At 40.7% G+C, this 23,054-nt stretch overlaps 1 protein-coding gene across 7 annotated transcripts in view; it reads left to right on the top strand.

The window, feature by feature from the left end:
* BAZ2B (bromodomain adjacent to zinc finger domain 2B) overlaps window positions 1-23,054 on the top strand; it is a 331,616-nt gene that overhangs the window by 46,120 nt on the left and 262,442 nt on the right. The gene's annotated exons all lie outside the window — the stretch shown is intronic.

Here is a 23,054-nt window from a genome sequence, read left to right as displayed (position 1 = left end):
TACCCTCTCCCCTGGCAAGACACCCTACCCCATCATGCTCCTGCATCCTCCCTTCTGGCCATACACTGCACCCTCCCTTGTTCTAGCTCCTTTCCCCTGGCCAATCCCCAGCTGCTCCTGTACCCCACTTTCCGCCTAGATCTTGCACCCCCATCCCTGTCCCACTTGATGGCAGCTCCGTCTTGCACTCTGAAACCCACCCCCAAAGCTCAGGAGTTCACAAGATCCACTAACTCCAGAACCTCAGAAGAGTTAATCTGGCCTTTTAGAAGCCCTGAACCTGGGTCCTCTCTGTTCCCTTCCCCTGCATGTGTCTGGATTGCTGGGGGAGTGAGGTGTCTCAGATGGGGGGGCCACATCACTGAGGGTTGGGGGTTTTGAGGTTTTTTTTTTATTTTTCACTTGTGGTTTTTTTTTTTGAGAGAGAGAGAGAGAGAGAGAGAGAGTGTGTCAGTGGCCCCCAACCCTCCAAAATTATTAAAAATCATCCCTGCCATAAAGATTATATTGAAACCTTTTGTGTTGGACATAAATTCATGTTTTACTTTAGTTATTTAGAATGAAGTTTGGTAAACTAACATGAGAGAGTGAAAAGGAGACCTGTGGCACCTTATAGACTAACAGATGTATCGGAGCATAAGCTTTTGTGGGCAAAGACCCACTTCATCAGATGCATGTATCTGACAAAGTGGGTCTTTGCCCATGAAAGCTTAAGCTGCAATACATCGGTTAGTCTATAAGCTGCTATAGGACTCCTTGTCGCTTTTGCAGATCCAGACTAACACAGGTACTCCTCTGATACTTAACATGAGAGAGTTAAAGCATTTAAACTGTTGAATAATTTCAATTAGTATTTCCTTTCTTACTGGTTAAATTAAACCATTCTTCCTAGCTGCAGCACTAATAAAATGGCTCGAGTGTAATTAATGGTGACTTTCCATGAGCAACTGGTCGTCCATGAAAAGGTTTGCATTGAGTAAGGTGGACCATAGGCCAAAAAGTTTGAGAATCACTGCTCTGGTTTAAAAGTGAGTTCCCTTATGTAATGTATCTTTACAATCTGCAAAGTACTTGACTCTCAAGGACAGCTTTATAATGAGTGATTATGATATGCAGTTTAGGGTTTGGTGTGGCCATCTCATGGCTGTAGAGTGGGATCATAATGTGTTTAAGGAAAGTTGGTAGTCTCAAGTCAGGTCATCTACAAAATGTGTGCACAGAAGGCAACTGAGGTGGCTGTCTTAGGGAAAGATAAAGAATTTAATAAATGCAGGTACTTACTCATCTGGACATCAAGAAGTAGCCATCTCAGACTCAGATTAGGTCTTTTGGTGGATCTGTGTGAGGAATTTGCATTGCTATGGCCTGTGCTGTGAGAATATGGAAAGTCAAGTCCATACTCATGTATTTCACAAGTGCTACATTCACATCTGCATCTTTAAAAAATTTAGTGTCCAGAAAGAAAGAAATGGATGGACTGGAATGAATTTATATTTTAGTGAAGGAGATGTTTTCTAAAGCAGAAACATGGTTCACTTTCCACAATCCCCAAGGGCATAAATCATAGAGAGATATCTTTTGGTGTTTTTAAAGACAAAAAAAAAATTCAAAGGACATACATAATGTGACCATCACCATAGTATTTGTGTACCAATATGTAGTGAATACCAGAGCTTATAACTATATTTTTATAACAATATTTTTCTGAAGGCTGTTCCGAAAGTCTATTCTCTCGGGTTTTCATACAGTTCTGGCACACAAACTTTTGAAAATGTTACAAAATCCTCTCACCCTGCCTCTTACTTAAGACTTTGCTTCTCAGCTTGGTTTGTGAGAATACGCAATGTGTTTCATAATGGAATTTGTATCCTTGATCTAGCAAACAATTTTAGGGGGAGTATAGTTAGATCAACATGTACTTGTGCTAGTGGTATTTTACATAACTTTTTTGTTTTGGCATTATAACAGCTCTGGCAGGAGGATTGTCTTCATGGACTTTTCAGGCATTCAACAGCCTGTAGTATGTGATGGTGTTTTCTTTCAGAACATTTCAAGCTCTTCGTGATAGCTCTTAGTGGTTGTGAATACAGTATTTGGGACACTTCTTTGGAACACCACTCAGTGTTACACACATATTCTTGGCCTTTCTGTATCTGCTGTCTTTCCTTTTGACTGATTAACTTTTGAGAAACCAGAGGTAAAACGTCATAAGTGTATTTGAATGGTGTATTTACCAACAGGGAGTGAACAGGCTTGTTTTTGTACTTTGTTGGCGATGTAGATATACGGTCAGATATAAAGCAGCTTTAAACATAATTAATTTGGATTCACACTTATTACATTTAATAACTAAATGATTTATAATAATTCTATGGTTAAGTAGGTGTCCTCCCTGACCATTAAGTGTGGTTAGTTGAGATACAGGCCCCTTCTGGCTGGCAGAGAAGAGCTGGGGCAGCACAGGACGTGTTCCCCAGCACGCCCCACCCCTCCAGTGAAGAAAGGCCGAGGCAGCGCAGGCCGCATTCTGAAGTAATGAGGTAGGTAGGAAAGAGGAAGGGAGGAGGCTGGGTGGCTGAGGGGAGCAGGGCTGTGGGACACAGAGTGATGTGATGATATCATTCTGTCTTCCTGCCGGACGGGCGCGCGCGCGTGCGCACACACACACACACACACGAGAGAGAGAGAGACTCCAATTTTGACTTAGATCTCCTACCGCTCCCACGGTAATCCTCTGTCTTGAGACTAGAATAATAAGCACCTTTATGAACTAAAACTAATATTTGGAGGACTTTGGTTGGAATTGCAACGTTGATAAAGAGATTTAAAAAAATAAAGATAATGGCTTGCTGATTAATGTTTTAGGAGAAGGTTGGGGATTTTTCAGTTTCAACATACATGATCAGAATGGGCAGCTTTGTGCCGCTCCTAGTTAGTTACCTCCCCCCTTCATTCTTTTTCATTGTTTTGTTCCATTTTCTCACTCTGACCCTTTTTTGTCTGTTTTTCGTTTTCTCAAGTTCTTTTTTAAAAATGCTCTCCTCACATTGAAAAATTTTCCTTAAAAAAAAAAAAAAAAAAGCAAGAACTAGAACATCCTTCTTTTCTGTCTCTTATTATCTTGCTTTTTCTTTCTCTTTCTAATCCTCACACCCTCTGAGTTTTCTCTTTACCCAGCAAGTCTATACTGTTGCAGTGTGTCCTCTGGTGAAAATGTGCTTATGCTGATGGGAGAGTGCTCTTCCACTGGCATCATTACTCCATCTCCACAAGATGTGGAAGCTGTGTGGGTGGGAAGGAATCTCCTACTGACCTAACGTAGTGTGGACACTGCTTTCAGTTCGTATAATTTATGTCATTGGGAGAAGTGGGGAAGGTGTTGCACCCCGAGCAACATAAGTTACATCAACTTAAGTGGTAGTATAAATCAGATCTCAGTGTTACTTTTCTTTGCCAGAATGACTCAATGAGCTAATAAGGCCTCTTTATGGGAGAATTGCACACTGATTATAGGGTCTGTGGGCTAGCCTGTAAAATAAGCATTTCTTACAGATCAGACACTATAATAAAAAGTAAAGGAAATGCGTGGAGCAGCCAGGTAGCTTTGCGGAAAGTGTTTTTGTTCCCCCATTCTTCCCTTGTTTGTTTGTCTCGTCTTACTGATTCTTTTGTCTTATCCTTAGGTTATAAGCTCTTTGGAGCAGGGAGTATCTCTTTTATGTTTGTACAGTTCCTAGCACAATGGTATGCTGGTCCATGTCAGGGTTTTTAGGTTCTGATAGGCTGCTAGTGAAGATCTATGTAGCTCTCTATAATGGAAAATGATCATTTCAAAAGAGGAAGGTGATCGTGCACTGTAGACCTTACAACTCTTTCATAGCTAATCCTACTTTCCAAGGAGGAGAGGATGGGACTCTTGTTGGATACCAGCAATATTTTCATTATTAGGCAAAATAGAGCACTCCTTGTCTCCAGGGATTGTGTGTAGTACTTCTGATTACATTGGGAATCAGTGGCTGGACCAGCAATAACATTTAGGTCCCCCTAAATGGCAGTGGGAAACATCTGTCTACAGAGAACTCACAAGCCTTCCTTTCTTTTTGTATTTTTCCCTCTTAGTTTTTATATGCCAGGTCAAATGATTTGGCTTCTTCGGACACTTTTTGGTTCTTTCTGAAGCTTGAATTGACTTTTTGTTTGGCTTTATTTCCTGTCTGACTGACAAGTAATGATGTTTATGGAAGGATGGACCTTTTTGTCTTTATCTTCTAAGGATATTGCTCTGTTTGCTCTGTTTTGTCTCCTTTTCCTGGCTATCACCTGATCTATCCTTTCCATGATATGTATGTCTTTGTGGAGGAGAGAGAACTATATTAAGTATGCCACTTGGTTAAATATTTTATTATCTGTATTAGAAAAAGTATGTTCATCTACTACTCTTTTGCCTTTTAAATTCATTATACAAAGGTGCTACAGATAACTTAAATCTTAATAGAAATCTTCTCCAAGAAGGTATTGTCTAGATTCCTTAGAACTACAAACGACTAAAATTAAAGTTTATGCAAAAAATTTGTTCATCCAGCCCAAGACAATGAAAGAAATGGTTTGAAGTGGACACAAAGATACTGATGCCATTTTGGAAAGTGAATTAATTCAGCTAGAAATATTATTATAGCATAAAACACTAACCGGAAGAAAGAGATCCTTCCCTGCCCCTAGAAAAGGTGCTTTTGAAGAGGAAAATCAATACAAGATAAAAAAGAAAAATTCTTATCCAGTTCTTACAGCATACCAATCACCGTGGCATGTGAGTGATTATGCAAAAGTGTAACTTCTGTTAGGCAAAGAAGGGCATGATTGCAACAAAAGTTGTTCTCCAAACCCTATGAAAACTTGAACAGGAGTGGAGAATCTAGGATTAATCTTGACCTGCTAATGCATATGAAAACTACAAACTGCCTTGTCTTCATTAGAAAGACAGGGTGATATTTTTTTATTCGTCCAGTTTCTGTTGGTAAGAGACACAAACTTTCGAGCTTACACAGAACTCTTCTTTAGGACCAGGAAACATACTTGGGCTGTGTCTTCACTACAAATTATTTTGGTATAAGTTGCATCATTCAGGCGTGTGAAAAATCCGTACTCTGGAGCAACCTAAGTTATACTGACCTAAGTACAGTTGTAGAAAGCTTCTGCTGACAATAGCTACCATCTCACAGAAGCAGGTATTATTAAACTGACAGCAGACATCTTGCTGGTCGACTTAGGACATCTTCACCGGACGTGCTACAGCTGTGCAGCAGTAAATGATATAGCATAGACATAGTCTCAGAATGTCACATCCAAATAAAAAGTAAGCAGATTGTTTAGCATAGATAGTTAACATCTATTTCACTGGACCATTCAAGGTGAAATGGCATTTTAGGGTTTTACCTTATGTTAACTACTGAAGAGACAAAGTCTAACCATAAACATTTTGGTATAACTGACTTGTTCAGTGTCATATTAGAAGTCTGTTGCAGACCCAAGAATGGAACAAAACTTTTCTGGCTTCATTCACCTGCTATCACCAAAAGAGTAGCCTTTCTCTTCCTGTAGTTCTCTGCTTTATTCTTGATACACCTGCCAACTTCTAAATTAAATGAGGCAGAGATCCTACAGTTGTGTATGATATCCTGGTAACCACAGATGACCTTTATCCTCTATCTTTAAAAAGTAGTAATTAAAAAGAATTGGACCACTAAATAGTCTCGTAACTAGTAACACACAGAATTCTTTGCTTTGCTATTTGATCCCAGATTATATATTACAATAAGGATGAAATGGCTAATTAAGAATGGCCATACTGGGTCAGACCAACGATGGTCCATGTAGATGAACCAGTATTCTGTTGTCTGTCCATGGCTGGTTCCAGATGCTTCAAAGGGAATGAATAGAACAGGGCAATTGAGTCATCCAACCCTGTTGCTCAATGCCAGCTTCTGGCAGTCAGTGGTTTAGGGATGCCCGAAGTAAAAGCTTGTTGAAATCTTATTCTTTATTAAACATGGGGGTAATAGGAGGCTAGCAAGATCATTTGTGGTGCACCACTATTAGTATTAATAGCATTCTTCCTTCCATTTTGTATTGGTGTTGCAATAGTAGTTGTTAATCAACTTTCATTGGTCTGGGGCTTTGACAGCATGCTTCTTATCTACCAAGTATACCCAAATGACACATATGGAAGGCTGCACAGAGAGGATGACATTTATTCTCTTTACAGACTGCACTTGCCAATTCCTACATGCTGAATCAGATAAATTCTATCATGTTCATGGAATATTGAAGTCAGTGAAAACTGAATTCAGTGATGCAAAAAAGCGTTCAGCCTTTGTAGACGAGCTTTCCCAAAAGATCATTTTTCACAAGTCTTGAATCCTAATCAAAATATCTAATCATGAAGTAGACCTTCTTGTCATTGCTGACATCATTACTTTCATCCATCATAACAGTGAAAGGTCCTGATCTTGCAAGGTTCATGGCTTGACTGTGTCAGATGTGCTGACAGAGCTTTGATGATGCACGCAGCTTTTTGTTCTTCCACAGGGAAATGTTTTTCCGGTAGCTGAATCTGAGAACGTCGTCTTGTCAAGCTTTATGAAATGGCCAACAAAGTGAATAGTAGCAACACTTCAACATTTGTAACTTTTTCACTGAATGATTGTTGAACTGGATTTTAAAAAGCATTTCTATTTCACTGGAAAGTTGTTAATGCTACACCACTACCAAATTTCGCAGACATTAGCAATTTCTTCAAGTTGTTGATTCCAGAATGGCCAGTATAGATGTTTTATAGTATATACATTAGAAAATTTGGGGGGGGGATGTGTACACATTAGAAAATTTGGTGTGTGTGTGTGAACTGAAAATGTTTCACTTCATTCTGGAAGGCATAAGAGCCATCCAAATAATAAAACTTATTGTTTGTATTGCAGCAGTGTACAAGAGCCAGTGTAGTATCCATTATGCTGGATATTGTACAAGAATGCAGCAATACACACAGTCCTTGGCTCATATAACTCACAATCTATTTTTCAAAGATTGTTTAAAATATATATTACAGATCTGATGTTTAAAATATCAGCTTGTGATAGTTTAAAGGACCGAAGTAGTTAAGTATTCTTATATTACTAGAGGTTTAGCTAGCAGAATGACATTATCTTAATTTGTGTCATGAGTAACTTGAAAGTATTAGAAGGCTGTTGGTATTTTGAAATCTGAACATAAACTGATAAGCTGTATGTTAGCATTAATAGTATATGTATATCAGATCATTCTGTAAGAGGTACTTATTTTAGGTCATGATCTTTGCAGGTAGATGCTTGTAGCAAAGAATTTTGGGCTCTGCTTGGAAGCAAGGGTCCACCTGAATACATCAGATTGCTAGATTCCAAATTAAACATAAAATGAAGCTGAATATCGGAGGTCCTGATCCTATACTTGGCATATTGTGATCTCCAATTAGAGGTGCTCGCCTCCCAGTTTTCCCAGGCGTTTCCTGAAATCAAGCTCGCTCTCCTGGAGGCTACTAAAACCAAACAGGGAGACTGTAGGCCTCAAAAAGTTCAGCAGCACAGTGTGGCTAAGGCAGACTCCTTGCTTTCCCTGACCCTACACCATTCCCAGTAATGGCCATCATGTCGCTGCAGCCCCTGGAGAAGGGGCATCTGTGCATTGGTCTGCACTAAGTGCTGGGAACTGCAGCCAGTGGGAGCTATGGGAGTGGTGCCTGCACACAAGAACAGCACAGGAAGACCCTTGCCTGCCCCTCAAGGGGCCACAGATACTTGCTGGCTGCTTCTGGTAGCTGTGTAGGGCCAAGGCAAGTGGAGAACTTGCCTTAACGCCACGCTGTCGCTGAGTGGGAGCAGCCCAAGATAAACTCCACCCGGCTGGAGCCTGCACCTCTCACCAACTGCCACACTCCAACCCAACCAGGAGACTCTTCTTGGAGCCAGAATCCCACTCACCCATCCTGCATAGGGTTGCCAGGTGTCCGGTTTTCTACCAGACAGTCCGGTATTTGCACTGTCTGTCCGGTAGTAAAATTCAGAAAATATGTGCAATGTCCGGTATTTTCTGAATTTCCGGCTGCGCGCCGTACCGAAGCCTGGTGGGGGTGAGGGAGCAACTGGGAGGCGGGATGCGATTGGTGCTGGGAGCCTGTGGCTGTGTGCAAAAGCTGAAAGGGGCGGGGACTGGGACTTCCAGCCCCGCCTGGCTTCTGCTCGCAACTAAATGGAGTGCCTACCAGGGGTGTAGCCCCTTGGATTCCCCCTCCGCCCCCGCCAGGTCTGCTTCCCGCCGCACCCTCCCCCCCCGGACTTCCCCCTCCTTCCGGCCAGCCCTGCGGCCCCTGACACCCCCCCCCCCAAGCTCTGCTTCCCGGTCCCCTTCCCTTCCTCAAGAGCTGTTACAGTAGTTTACTGTTATCTGTTGGCCTTCATATCATAATTTTTTTTATTAACAGTTCAGGAGAGCCCATCATCTTCAGTAGCTTTGCCCAGTCTTTTGTCTGCCTACTAAAATGTCCCTTGAAGTTTCCAGATGCCAGCAAAAGATGAACTGGCAGATACAGTTTTAATTACCTATTATGGAAACTTTTCTCTTGAAACTATCATAAAATGGTTGGCTTATGTTTTTATTTATAGCATCACTACAGCAGTTTCTTGGCTCTTCTTTTTTGGTGTTAAATGCCTGATTTTAGTAATTTATTTTCTTAAATTACCCGTTGGGCCAAAATCTCTGAAATGTTGGTTCAGCCCAAAAGAATGTAGAGAGTGGTGTTTGTTGTTTTAGTTATTCAGTTGTTTGAATTGTTTTTAACATTTGTGTGTTTGGTGACAACTTTTTCCTTCTGTCCCTCAGGCAAGTCTTCAGAGCAAGTCTTTGCAGCAGCTTAGAGGTGCAGTTCCCACCTTAGGTACAGACACTTCAGCTAGCTCCTAAAAATAGCTGCGTGGCTGTGATGGCATGAGCAACAGCCTGGAACTAAGCACATGAGTACAATCCTGCCCAGATCCCTGACTATGCCTGAGTTCTGCTTAGTTATGCCTGAGTATCCCTGAGTTCTGCTTGCTAGCCCAAGTTGCCACCTATGCCACTGTAATTACAGTGCTCCTTTTAGTCAGTAGCTCAAGCAGAGCTATTGCATATATTTATCTTCCAAAGATGATCTCACCTCACAGCTGCTGTGTGGATGAACCCTGTACTGCTTACTTTGAAAACCTGAGATCTGGCATGTAATGAATCCAGATTGAGGTTTAGCTAATTCTTTATGAAATGTAATTACTTCTTTGTTCATAAACATCAGTAATGTCAACAAGTCAGGTCTTGCCTGGATGAGTTATGGTTTGAGAAATGTTTGTGAGCTCCCCTTTCTTATGAGACAAGGACATTTGAAATTTTAAGAAAAATGTTTTGAATAGGCAGGCTAGGGATGTTAGATAGCAGGTAATATAGAACAGTCAACTAACCGCATGAATTCTTAGTGGTTAATAGACTAGTCTGTAGTCCTTGGGGTGTGTGGCCAGCAACCAGTGTAATCTGGCTCACTCCTGGGGAGCCCCCTGCCACCCCACGCTGCTGCCTCTGTATCAGAGGCAGCAGCGCAGGGTGCCAGGCAGGAGCCTGTTTGAGCAAGCCAGTATAAAACCTGCTCGCCTTGCATAGCGGCTGCCTGCTGCCTCTAATAGAGGCAGCAACCCCTTACTGAGGGGCGTCCAAGCTCCTTGCAGACAGAGGCTGCTGTGGTGGGAAGGGGACGAGGTAGACTGCCACAAAGCTGGGCCCCCTGTGGACAGGGTTAGCTCAGACTCCTGATGAATGGTGCTCTTGCTGCGAAGCAGCTTGTGCCTGCGGTGAGCCCAAGCTTGCAGCGGACAGAGGCTGCTCCAGCATCCGCTCCTGTTTTCAGGGAGCTCAGATCCCTTCAGACAGGGGCTGCTGCTATAAAGCAGCTTCTGCCGGTGGTGTGCCAGGGCCCACCGCGAGCAGAGGCTGCTTCACAGCAGCCTCCCTTGGGCTCCCACCCAGAACTGCAGCCTCTGATAGAGGCAGCAGTGCGGGGACAGACACTACTGCCTCTGATATAGAGGCAGCAAAGGAGGGGGGAATGCAACTAGTAGACTATATTAACCAATAAGGTTAGTTACTTGACTATTTGTTAATATCCCTGATAGGTGACTAGAGTTACTACTGTTAACAAAAAATGTTTTAAACACTCTCAGATAACAATTCCTCTTCTCAATTGCTTGGTTTTCAATCTATCATAACTTTATTAGTTCTCTTCACCATAGTCTTTCAAGGTATTGAAGTTCTGAATTCCTAATGTTCTTTGTTTTCAAATAACAAACCTCTTCCCCTCCTCCCCAATTTATTCATAATTAACAGACCTTAAGGCACACAAACCCAGTTGCTGAGGGGGGGGGGGAGGGGGGAATCCTTTTCAGAATGCATCTGTGACAGGAGCAAACGACAGCCATGAAAGGAAAATTGCTGACATCACAACTTTTGGAAACTGTGCTTTTTCCAGGTCTAGAGTATCTATCTACCTTTTTATTTAATTTAGATGATGCAGCAGTCTGTGTAAACCAGTTAGCCCAGTTTTGCACAAAAAAACCCAACCCAAATAAAAAAACTTCCAGCCAAATGAAAGCAACAACAAAGGTGGGAGAACAGCCCCACCCTATCTTTGTACCAGGGGTGCTGGAATAATGTTTATAAGTGGGGGTGCTGAGAGTGCTGGGCCGAACTGGATACTCTGTGTATAATGGAAACCACTTCAAGTCAATGGGTGCTGCAGCACCCCCACACCTTGAATTCCAGCACCCATGATTTCTACTCAGCTTTAAAGCTTAACTAGGACTATTTAAGTGGTAATATTAAGTACAGGAAATAGCCTTTATTTTAATTCTGCATATTAGGGAGAAAACAAGGAAATCAAATGCATTTTAAAAAAACCCCAAACCATGTTTATGCAATGCTTCGGTTGCACGGTTAATTATAAAATCAGGAAATGCCAAAATGTAGATTCTAACAACCCTGTTAACAGCTCAAGTTCTGCAATCAAATCATCCATTTGCATACTCTTGTAACTATGCAGAACCCCATTGAAATTAATGGAACTTTAGCACAGATCACAGCACCCATACACTGAATGTGAATATAAAATCAGAGTTGAAGTCTGTTTCTTCACAATTTGCTTTTATTTTTCTTACTAAAAGTGTGGTTTAAGTATAGCTAACCCTACAACATAATATAGTTAGATTCTCAATACTGCCAACTCCTAAAACTTTTTAAAAATCATGAGTCCCCAGATTTTTTTAAAGATTAATATTTTTGGTCTATCTTAAAATTAACTTTCCTTTCATACTTCTAAAATGTGCGGAAATTCAGTTCTTTCACTTTATGATTTGTGACTTAACAGTCCAACAGTTAACTTGGATTAACAATCTTTTTGCATTTAATAGTTTATATACTTCATACTAATGAAACCTAAAATAGGTAGCTAGATATCCTTTTACTCAGGAACCATAAAAAATGCCTGGTGGGGGTGGAGGGAAATGGGGAGGGCAACTTATTACGGGGATGCATGTTATTGCATGATGTATAAATACTGACTGCTTTTCACATTTAAATGTGTATGTGTAATAGTCATTTTGAGGGCAAACAATATTTAATCTGAAAAGCCTTTCTTTCCCCCTCACTAATATTTTCATTGCATAAACATGTGAGTATTGTGTCACTTCCTCTGGTGAATGCCAGATCACATATTCATTGTTGAATTTTAATAGTTTCTACTTGCTCTAAAATCTGTCTACTGAAGGCACTATTTTAATCTGTGCTTTGGATATTTGGATCAAAATCAATCTAGTCTCGTGTTTTTTCCTTCATAGTGATTAAGAAACAGTAATGTTGAGCATTACTCTTATTCCTAAACTTGTTCAATAGAGATTCATAAATGTGTGTTAATTTAACACACAGTATTTAATTTAATTTATCTTTTCATTGGGGTTTTGTTTTAGGAACTAAGAATATGGTCAGCTCTGACATTAAAATACTTAAGTTTCTATATTTTTTGATTCTATTACTGATGATAGTTCCTTGGGGTTTGACAGAGGTATTGCATCCTACCCTCTCTATCCTTTCTTTTTCCATTGTGTATCTCATTGTGCAATCTCTTAATTGCTTTTTAAAAAGAGAAATATTCTCTACTTATAGACCAACATTTATCAATATTGTTGGGACTACTTAGTTAAATCAACAGAATTTTTGATCCTGTTACTTCACTTTTATTAGTATTCTGAAGCAAACAACTTTTAACTTTTAAATAAAAGGTAAAAGCTGTTTGCTTCAGAATACTAATAAAAGTGAAGTTGCTAAAATAAATACAATTTTATATTAGGTTATATTATTTCAAATATATTTTAAAATATGAAAATAACATGGCAAATTAAGAGAAGAGTAATAGATTTTAAAAATGAGTAGTCCTGCGGCATCTTAGACTAATAAATATATATATAGCCTATACATACATACACACACACACACACACACACACACACACACACACGCACACTTTGTATACATTTTTGTTAGTCTCTGTGGTGCCACAGGACTACTCTTTGTTTTTAAAAATATTTATAGTATCATGAGCTTTTGAGGGCAAAACCCACTTCTTCAGATGAGCTAGAAGTTACAGTTAATGTTACTTACAGAATATTTATGTAAAATATATTGCCCATTGCCATAACTTACTCTGACCTTCAAACCATACTTATAGACTCTTTCAATATATGTTGCTCATGTGTGGCTTTTCTATAAAACTTGAGGAAGCGGACCCTTCGTTGCTCTAGCCAAGAAAGTTCATGGCTATTCTCAAAAGAGCTGACATCTAATATTAAGAGCCACTGTTTTGGTAGACATTGGCATTTGATATATTTTTCTTATCTGTATGCTTCCATGGAGTAAAAAGGAAACAATCTTTTGGGATCTCTTCATAAAGTTTCAAGAGTTAAAACAGAACTATACTTGTTCTTACAACAAAAGGGATTATGTGAATTAAATCAAATTTGGTTGTTTTTCTATTACTGGTAATAGAGTTGTATGGGTGGGGAAAGTGTATTTCATTCTTTTAAAAAACATATAGTGAATTTAAAACTTCTGAGTTGACACATAAGTATCCTCACCCAGGAATTTATGCTTTGGGAAGTGTGCAACAACTTGTGTGGTGTGCGTTTTGGTAGGTTTTTTTTTGTAATTTTCTCTAGTTCATGACACAAACTTAAGGCTGCGTGTCTGTTCTTCATGGAATATACCAACTACTAGGGCCTTTGATCTTCTGGTTTATTTTGTCATCACAAGCCTCCACATAGAAGTTCTGGCTTTTATTGGTTATAGCAGTTGAACCTTAATAAGCCAATCAATACAAACTAATGTATTAGCTAGAGGTGGTGCTGTCAACATGACATGCTTTCAGAAGAGTGATATCCAGAGTGAGTAGATGGGTTCTGAAGAGAGTAGCAGTTGCAGTTGGAACAATAGGTGGTGTCTGTTTCAGTTATTAACTGATGCATGTTGGCAGTGGAATTGTATGGGAGTTACGAAAATATCAGCAGTAGGCAATAGGCAGACTGGCAAAATGTACAAAACTGTCAGGAAGGTATGTGTAATATATCCATCCCTGAGGGCTGATCTACACTGAAAAGTTACATTGAAATAGCTATTGTTGCAGAGGTGTGAAACACCTCCATCACTCAGGGTGTGTCTAGATTACAGGGTTTTTTCGAAAAAATCTTCCCCTGCGTCCAGAGTGACGCCATGTTCTTTCAAAATGAAATAGAAAGAACTTGGCTTTTTTTTCGACTGCGGTAAACCTCATTTTACGAGGAAGAACGCCTTTTTTCGAAAGTGCTCAGTCAAAAAAAGGCGTTCTTGACTGTAAACAGGGATTTTTTTTGAGAGAGAGAGAGAGAGCGCATCCAGACTGCCTGGGTGCTCTCTTCCGAAAAAACTGCTCACTTTTTCGAAAGAAGTGGTTGCAGTCTAGACGCTCTCTTTTGAAAGAGACTTGTAGTCTAGACATAGCCGCAGGGATAACCCAATTTGACCTTTATGCATAGGAGTGCTAGGTCAACAGATGAATTCTTCTGTTGGTTTAGCTATTGCTTCTTGAGGAGCTGGATCACTTGCAGTGATGGGAGAACTCTTGTTGCTGTAGTGAATGTCTACAGTGAAGCATTGTAACAAGGTAGTTGCAGCTGTGCTGGTATTGTATTAAAAAAAAAAATTAGCCAGATCCTTTCTTATGGTATATTTTCTCTCACTAAGATCACTTACTTAAAGGATTATATATATCCCCCCTGCTTTCTGACCATCAGACTTCATTCTCTTTTCCCCTATTGGTAATGCCAACACTCTTCCCCCTTCCTCCCCCCCCCCCCCCCCGTAGTCTTTATTACTTGTCTCTACTTGCCTTCTTGTTGAGAGGACTGTGACAGAAATCTTTAGTAGCACATAATTTTCCTCCTGTGGGTCCTAATTGAATGGGCTGGCCTTTCATGGTTGCAGCTGGCTTTGCTGTCATGCATTTTCTGCAGCTGAATGTACAACCCCTTGTGAGCATGAAGTCTGTATATTTAAAGACACTGAAAAAGCAAGTGGATTGTATTGCACTTTGACTCTTACAGTTAGAAGCAAGGAAGGGAATTGTACAGCACAGTATACAAGAGAATTGAGGGAAGTACAGGCAGTCCCCGACTTACGCGGATCCGACTTACGTCGGATCTGCACTTACGAACGGGGCTTTCTCGCCCCGGAGGTCGAGGTAGCGGATTGCTACCTGCGAGCTCCGGGGCGAGAAAGCCCCGTTTGTAAGCTGCTCCGGTGCCCCTGGTCTGCTGGAGACCGTCTCCAGCAGACCAGGGGCACCGGGCGGGTTCCTGCGCTTCTGAGGCTTTGCCAGAGCAAAGCCTCAGAAGCGCGGGAACCTGCCCGCTGCTGCCGCTTGAGTCCGGGTGCCTGTGGTCTGCTGGGGACGGTCCCCAGCAGACCACAGGCACCAGGACTGAAGCCACAGCCGCGGGGGGGGGGGGGGGGGGGTTCCGCGCCTCTGACACTTTGCCAGAGCAAAGCCTCAGAGGCGCAGCACCCCGCTGCCGCTGCTGCTCTGCTCCCCGTGTCCCTGGTCTGCTGGGGGGGGGGGGGGCGCGGATAGTGTGGCTCCCCCCCCCCCCCCCAGCAGACCAGGCTTTTGTTTTGGACCCTGGAGCAGAGCAGCTGGGGCGCTGCGGATTGGTCCTGCAGCGCTGCTCTGGGCACTACTGGACCAACCCTGCAGCACCCCAGCTGCTCTGCCCCAGGTCCTGATTCAGCCGCTGCTGGTCAGTTTCAGCAGTGGCTGAATCAGGACGCCTGGGGCAGAGCAGCTGGGGTGCTGCTGGGTTGCTCCAGTAGCGCCGAGGAGCGGTGCTACTGGAGCAACCCAGCAGCACCCCAGCTGCTCTGCCCCAGGCGTCCCCAAGTCAGCCCGCTGAAACTGACCAGCGCTGACTACAGGAAGCCCGAGGCAGAGTTGCTCTGCCCCAGGCTTCCTGGAATCAGCTGCTGATCAGTTTCAGCAGCAGCTGACTTGGGGAAGCTTGGGGTTCTTAAGTTGAATCTGTATGTAAGTCAGAACTGGCGGTCAGTTTCAGCAGCGGCTGAATCTGGACGCCAGTTCCGACTTACATACAGATTCAACTTAAGAACAAACCTACAGTCCCTATCTTGTACGTAACCCGGGGACTGCCTGTAATGGTATGAAATGGAAAATTTATGCGGAATGTCCAGTATGTATTCCCAATAATTACATTTTATTAGGCCAAAGGATAGGGATGTGAACAAGTAGTTGAGTAGTTGACTATCTGATAAGGAAATGCTTATCGGATAGTCAACATGTTAGTTGACTAGTTGTTCCCCTCTGCCCTTGCTGTCTCTGTCTGAAAAAGGCAGCAAGGGGCGGGGGGGGGAGAGGAGGGAACGCTTCAAAGTGGCAGCACTGTGTGGAGCCTGGGGTCTAGCCCCAGGCTCCACATGGTGTTGATGCTTTGAAGTACTGCATGCAGCCCAGGGTCAGCTGGGGAGTCCCCAGGCTGCATGCAGCATTCCAAAGCAGCAGTGCCATGTAGAACCCGGGGTCAGCGAACCCGGGCAGCACTGCATGGAGCCCAGAGTTAGTGGAGGAATCCCCAGCTGACCCCGGGCTGCATGTGGCGCTGCCGCTTTGAAACGCCATGGAGGAGCACTGGGACAGTGGAGAAATTCCCCGCTGGTCACATGCTCCCTGCAGCACTTTTGCCTTTGAAGTATAGCAACTGCCCTGGGGCGGAGGCACCCTATCGACTAATCGGGCTATTCGATTAGTCAATTGAAATTTAACATCCCTACCAAAGGATAGTCTTTTAAAAGATGGTAGAAGTTGACCCCATTCCCTAGGCCTAGAGACATAGACAAAGCACCACAAATTGGACCATGTGAGAGAATCCTGTGTTAGCAGAGATTAGACAGTCTAGTAGATCTTTCTTATTAATTTGTAGTAATCCAGATAAAATGACTTTATGAAAAAACCCTGCCAGCCCACTTACTGAGTGTTTTATGCTTGCTTAATTTAGCCATGATCTAGGAGTTGTAGTACATGTACATTAGATATGTATTATTCCAAAGGTTAACATGTAATTACCTATAACATGTTTAATATTTAGATCCTTTCTAAGCTGAGTTCTAGTAACATTTCCTTGACTAGTTTGCATTTAGAATGCTAACGTAGTAATTGAAAATGACTTTATATCTCCTATTCCTCATCATAGAGAAATGCAAAATGCATTCATTAGTATTCTGAGGCTACAATAAATTTCTTCAAACAAAGGGGGGGATAAATTACATCAGTTTTGTCCAGTGAAATGTGTAATATTGGATTTTGACACTATCATCCACTTCTAATACTTTTTTTGCTCTTCTGGCAGTCCATATGGCACCAGGGTGCTTTGAAAGTACGGATAAGTATGGATGTGATAACACTTCTACCTGTGTAGTCTGCATGATGTTTCTAGTGTAAAATCTTGGTAATGCAGATGGTACCCACTACATAGCTGTGTCTCTCCATTGAGAGATCCCTCGTCCAGTCTAGTAATGGGGGTACATTTTGATGTATTTTTATTACAATTTTGATACTCCAATTTTACCTCTTTGGAATATCTTAATTGTCCAGAACATGGTTGAGCTCCTCAAAGGAGACTAAGGCATCCAAGGCCCATTGAAATGTAAATTAGGTATTTCCATTATCCACCTCTGAAAATTTCAGTTTACATTGTTTAGTTGAATAATTGTTGCTGAAACAAAAGTCTCGGTAAAAAATGACATGTAACAAATATACAGGGTCTGCAAGCAGCAGTGAGCTGAATTAATGTATTTTTTACTTTTCATAAGTAATATCAAAATATATATAACATTCTTTTTTAGTATTTTGGAATTTTAAAGTCCCTTCTTTGCCATCATTTTTTGTCTAAAACTGTTGAATTTCCTCATTTATATAAAAATAAATTATTTTAGAAATAATGTGAAAGCGTCACATGAGTTTTCAGCTAATTGTGGGAAGAAATGTATTTCATAACTTGTTTTTAGAAAACATTTGCAAGAGTAATTCAATATTTTCTGTGTGTAACCTTTTAATGTGCAGTGTTTCTGAAAATAATTTGAAGCTCAAGGAAGTTATCAGTTTCTCAGCTAATATCAACTATTTTAAGTTGAATTGTTTATTCAAAAAGCAAAATATAGATATTTGTGTCTAGAGGTGGGGAACTATTTATTAAATGCCATTGGTTAGGATTAACAATATATTAAAGGAGCTCTCTGCAGCAACCAAATAAAGCTGTGAACAACAAAACCTTTAGTCTTTGGAAAGAGAATAACAAATCCCAGTAATATGAGACTGTTAATTAGATCCACTTTCCTTTGTAGATAAAAGAATGGACAACTAGTTTAGAATAACTTGATAACATGTTATTACAGATATGTTCAGCATATTAAGGAGAGAACCTAAATAATGTATAATGTTCTCTGGTCCTTACTTTAAAGAAATGACTATGAGTTTACCTGAGTAAAGACCTCAGGCTTTAGCCTTATATTGGACAATAAAATAGCCCATTCTGCCATCTCCCCCAAAACACACCTCCAAATAAACACACATACAAAAGTAGTTTATAAGGTTATTTTTTTCTCTTTCAAGAAAGGATGTCATCTGGTGCAAAGGATGCTTCTCAGACAGTTTTGAAATGGAGTCTGGGTGTAAAATGAGGAAGAATAAAACTTATTAAACTTAATATATACAGATATTTTACTTATTTTCAGTTTCTAATTCAAATAGCTTAGCATTCCTAACTTGTTGAGAGATGATGCTTCATATAGCTGTGATTAAGAGTGTAATGCTGTACTTGTAATGAGGTAAATCATGGATAGAAAATTACCCTGGTAAGTTTATCACCATTAAAGAAAATGAGGGAATTTTGTGGTGTCTTGTAACCATCCAGGAAATTGTAAACATATTAAAAGTCATTCCATGGAAATACTAGAATCAAAACAATAATCATTACAAGAGTGAGCTTATTTATTTCTTCAGAGAAATATTTTATAGTGGTAATAATCAAACCTGGCTATAAGGCATTGCCATTTTATAAAATTAGTCTCATTACACCATCTGGGACATGTGAGTTTTTTATTAAATGAGTGAAGCTGTTGACTCTGTTCATATTCATCAAACCAGGTGTATCTATAAAAAGGTTAACATTAAAAAAATCGGAGAGATGTACTTTGTTTTTACAGATGAATGTACTTTGAAAAGTGAATTAATGGTAACATAATAGCTAAGTAGTGTCTTTTTCCTCTAAAAGCGACGAGGAGTCCTGTAGACTATAGATGTATTGGAGCATAAGCTTTCGTATGTATGTTGTATGGTTTTCCAAGTCTTCAAAAATCTTAGTGTTTTTGTTTAAAATCTGGATTATTTGCAATGGATGTTGTTATAAAGGGGAAAGAATTGAACTCTAGTTTTATCCCAGACCCACGGAGTAGTATTTTCTAAAAGTTTTATATAATTGTTTTCGGGGGTTGGAAGGATGCAGGCACTTTTTTAAAATTTAATCCATGGTAACCTAGCGCTATATATACAAGCACAATTTTCTTGTTCAACAAAGACTCAGTATTTGCCTGGCTTAGAGCACCCAAGATTCACTACTGCTTTGGAGCTTCCTGGCTTGAAAATATCATCTAGTATTTGGAACCCTGATCACTAGGTGTGCATGAGCTATCTGACATAAGCATTTAAGACTTGTTTCTCCTTTGCACACATTTTTCAATGCTGGATGAGCTAGCAAATCAGTTTCTACTCCAGAATTATTTGCAGGAATGTTAACAGCATCTCTAGGGTCTGTAACAAAATCAGTAGTGAGTTGTGTGTGCATGGCTTCAGTTGAAAAATTTGACTCTAAAAATAAGGCTCAGTGCCTTAATATATTAAACAGGCTGTAAAGTGGGGTCATCTGAGTGAGATATTATTAATCTCTCTTTGAGATTTTCTTAACGCCTGCTGCAGCTCATCTTGTCCTACACCTCCAGCAAGGCCGTACAGATGTAACAGGGTTTCCCCTGCAGCTGTTACTCCCAACCACCAGGGGCTGTTGTGGTTTTGGCACTGATAGCAGCAAGTCTCTTCCTTACAGATTGTGCTCCCTATCTAGTGCCCAGCCAGAGCAGGAGAAAGCATATGGAAGGAGGCTGCAACTGGCTGAATTGGCGTGGAGGAGTGGGTGGCAGGGTCATCTTCATCGAGATCACGGTGTGACTGACGAGCTCTCCTGAACTCCTGTTCCTCCATTATGTTCTTTTACCAGCCTTTTTCTCCTTGAGCTGTTAGTTCCCGTTGCAGGCTCTGTTGGCCTGTGGGACTTGTTAGGCTCTCTTCAGTTTCAGGTCTTTTGTCGTGTAGGTAATCTCTGCTCATGGAAAACTGCTCCCTCTCTGAAGTATGTCAGGGTGAATCTAGTACAGTGCAGCGCACACTAGTATTTTGTCACTAGTTTTTGTATATGGATGTTGTCAGTAGCACATGACAAGATGGGGCTTATACTCATTTGCTTTAATCAGTGGGACTTAATGGCTATTCCCCTCTTGCCACCCTCTCTATCTCTCTAACCTCAAATGTTTTCCTGAGATTGATATTTCTGTGGGATATTTTAGGCCCTCATGCTGATACCACGTTAAATTCTATCCCATCTTGTGTTTACAACTGATATGCTGGTTACCTTTTCCAGACTCCTGGAAGAGCTCAGTGACGCTTGAAATGTTCCTTCTACCCACAGAAGTTAGTCCAATAAAATATATTACCTCACCTAAGTAGTCTCTACCCAATTCAGAATATTATTAGCAACGCCACTGGCACAGATCCTGTAGCATAAGTGTGAGGACTGTGAAGATGAAATTGAGTAAGAGAATCTAAGCAGGCTACCAATGAGAGTGTTCTTGAATTACATTATCTTCAAAAACTCATCTAATGTAGGAAGAGAGAGTGAGTTTATCCAGATTAAAAGAAAAATATAGTTCATGTTCTATTTGGTAAACAGATTTGAGGAATCTCCAGGGTGCCAATCAGCCAGGAGAAAAATCATAGAATCAGAGAAGTGAAAGGGACCTCAAGAGATCAAGTCCAGTCCTTGCCCTCACGTCAGGACCAAGCTTTGTCTTGATCATCCCTGACAGGTGTCTATCTAACCTGCTTTTAAATATTTCCAGTGATGGAGAGTTCACAACCTCTCTAGGCAAATTATTCTAGTGTTTAACCACCCTGACAGTTAGGAAGTTTTTCCTGATGTCCAACCTAAATCTCCCTTGCTACAATTTAAGCCCACTGCTTCTTGCCCTATCCTCAGATGCCAAGGAGAACAATTTTTCTCCTTCCTCCTTATAATACTTGAAAACCACTATCATTTCCCCTGTCAGTCTTCTCTTTTCTAAACTAAACAAGCCCAGTTCTTTCAGTCTTCCCTCATAGGTCATATTTTCTAGACCTTTAATAATTTTTGTTGCACTTCTCTGGACCTTCTCCAATTTCTCCACATCTTTCTTGAAAAATGGTGCCCAGAACTGGACAATACTCAAATTGAGGCCTAATCAGCACTCAGTAGAGCAGAAGAATGACTTCTCATATCTTGCTTACAACACTCCTGTTAATGCAGCCCAGATCATGTTTGCTTGATGCAACACTGTCACACTGTTGACTCATGTTTAACTTGTCCACTATGACCCCTTAATCCCTTCCTGCAGTACTCCTTCCTATATAGTCACTTCCTATTCTGTATTTGTGAAACAGATTGTTCCTTCCTAGGGGGAGTACTTTGCATTTGTCCTTATTAAACTTTATGCTATTTACCTCAGACCATTTCTCTAGTTTGTCTAGATCATTTTGAATTTTGACCCTACACCTCCCATCTTGGTATAATCTGCAAATTTAATAATCTTACTCTCTATGCCGTCATCTAACTCTTAGGGCTCATCTAAATTACGCTAGTGTGTCAAAAGAGGATATGCAAATTCCAACGGAATATGCATATCTTCTTTGGATCTCACTTTCGAAAGCTTTGCTTTCGAAAGTGAAAGTAATTTAGACATGGCTTTTTTCGGTGAACCCCTGCCCGCAAAAGCCGCTCGTCCTCCAAAAATGAGGTTTATACATTTTTTTTGATGGGGGGGGGGGAGGAGGGAGGTTCGCTGAAAGTCGCATCTAAACTACTTTCACTTTCAAAAGCTCTGCTTTCGGAAGTGAGATCAGAAGAAGATATGCAAATTCTAATGGAATTTGGATATCCTGTTTCGATACTCTAGCGTAGTCTCAATGAGCCCCACGGCTTCTCTCAATTTTTCATAGTAATCTGATGTATGCTTTCTTATCTCCTCCCCTCTGTCCATTTTCTTTCCTCACCCAACCAGTTGTATTCTCCAACCTAGTCTATTTTTCACGACACACTGTGTTTCTCCAGTTTGCTGTTTCTTGCCATTGTTTACAGTAGGCCACTCATCTTTCTGCTACCTATGCTGAAGCAGAATAAGGGGACTTGACCTTCCTTTCCTCAATCTGCTTGGCAGCAGAATTGGGAATGGAAAGTTTGTGATTGTGCAGCTTGTCCTCTGAGGTAAAAATTTGTTATTTTCCCCTATGGTGGTTCAGCAAAGGTTGATGATGGTAATTATAGAATGCTGTTTCTTATTGCCTTAATACAAGGGAGCAAAACATCAGTCACTTAAGAAAGCAAGTTGGTGGTATCACAATAACATCAGATTTACCTGATTTAAATGGAATGTAATAAGACATGTTTGGTGTTTCAGAGCAGCAGTTGGAGTTCCTGAAAGCCAACCATTGTAGCAAGAAAATATTTGCAAAACATTTTCTCAATCCCCAGACTCAGGGCGTTTAATTTTAAATTACAAATGATACAGCAGTTAGGCTGAAATTGTTACCCACATTGGTGACATTGCTTGGTAAAAGAAAATCTTATTCTAATTGTTGCACTTCTGTATGTGTGATATTTCTCCTACATTCTTCAGACTTTACACCTTTGTGAATGGGCTAGCTTCACACTGCTGTTGATGTATTGCAGAAGTACTTCTGCAGAATTCTGCAGGGGAAAAGGGCCCAATGATAAGATTTCCTTATTATCAAGGACTGTAGTATGACATTTCAGTAAAATTATAGGAGTATTTTTTTAACCAAATTGACACTTTTATTTAATGTAATTACGTACATTTTGTGATTTAAAATTATCCATGAATATCTTTTGAAAGGCATTCTCTTTCTGCCGACAGTCTTACATTTAAAAAAAAAAAAAAGTTTTTTGCAATGTTAAAAGGAGACTGTTATGGTCAAATTTGGCCCCACATTTAGATTTTGTAAATACTAATAAAAACTAGAACCAATAACATTCTTTCTA

The sequence above is a fragment of the Pelodiscus sinensis genome, chromosome 7, assembly GCF_052426305.1.
Source record: "Pelodiscus sinensis isolate ZL-2025 chromosome 7, ASM5242630v1, whole genome shotgun sequence".
NCBI classification, from domain to species: Eukaryota; Metazoa; Chordata; order Testudines; family Trionychidae; genus Pelodiscus; species Pelodiscus sinensis.
The sequence above is the reverse complement of the archived record's forward strand: the minus strand, read 5'-3'. Positions and strand labels throughout refer to the sequence as shown.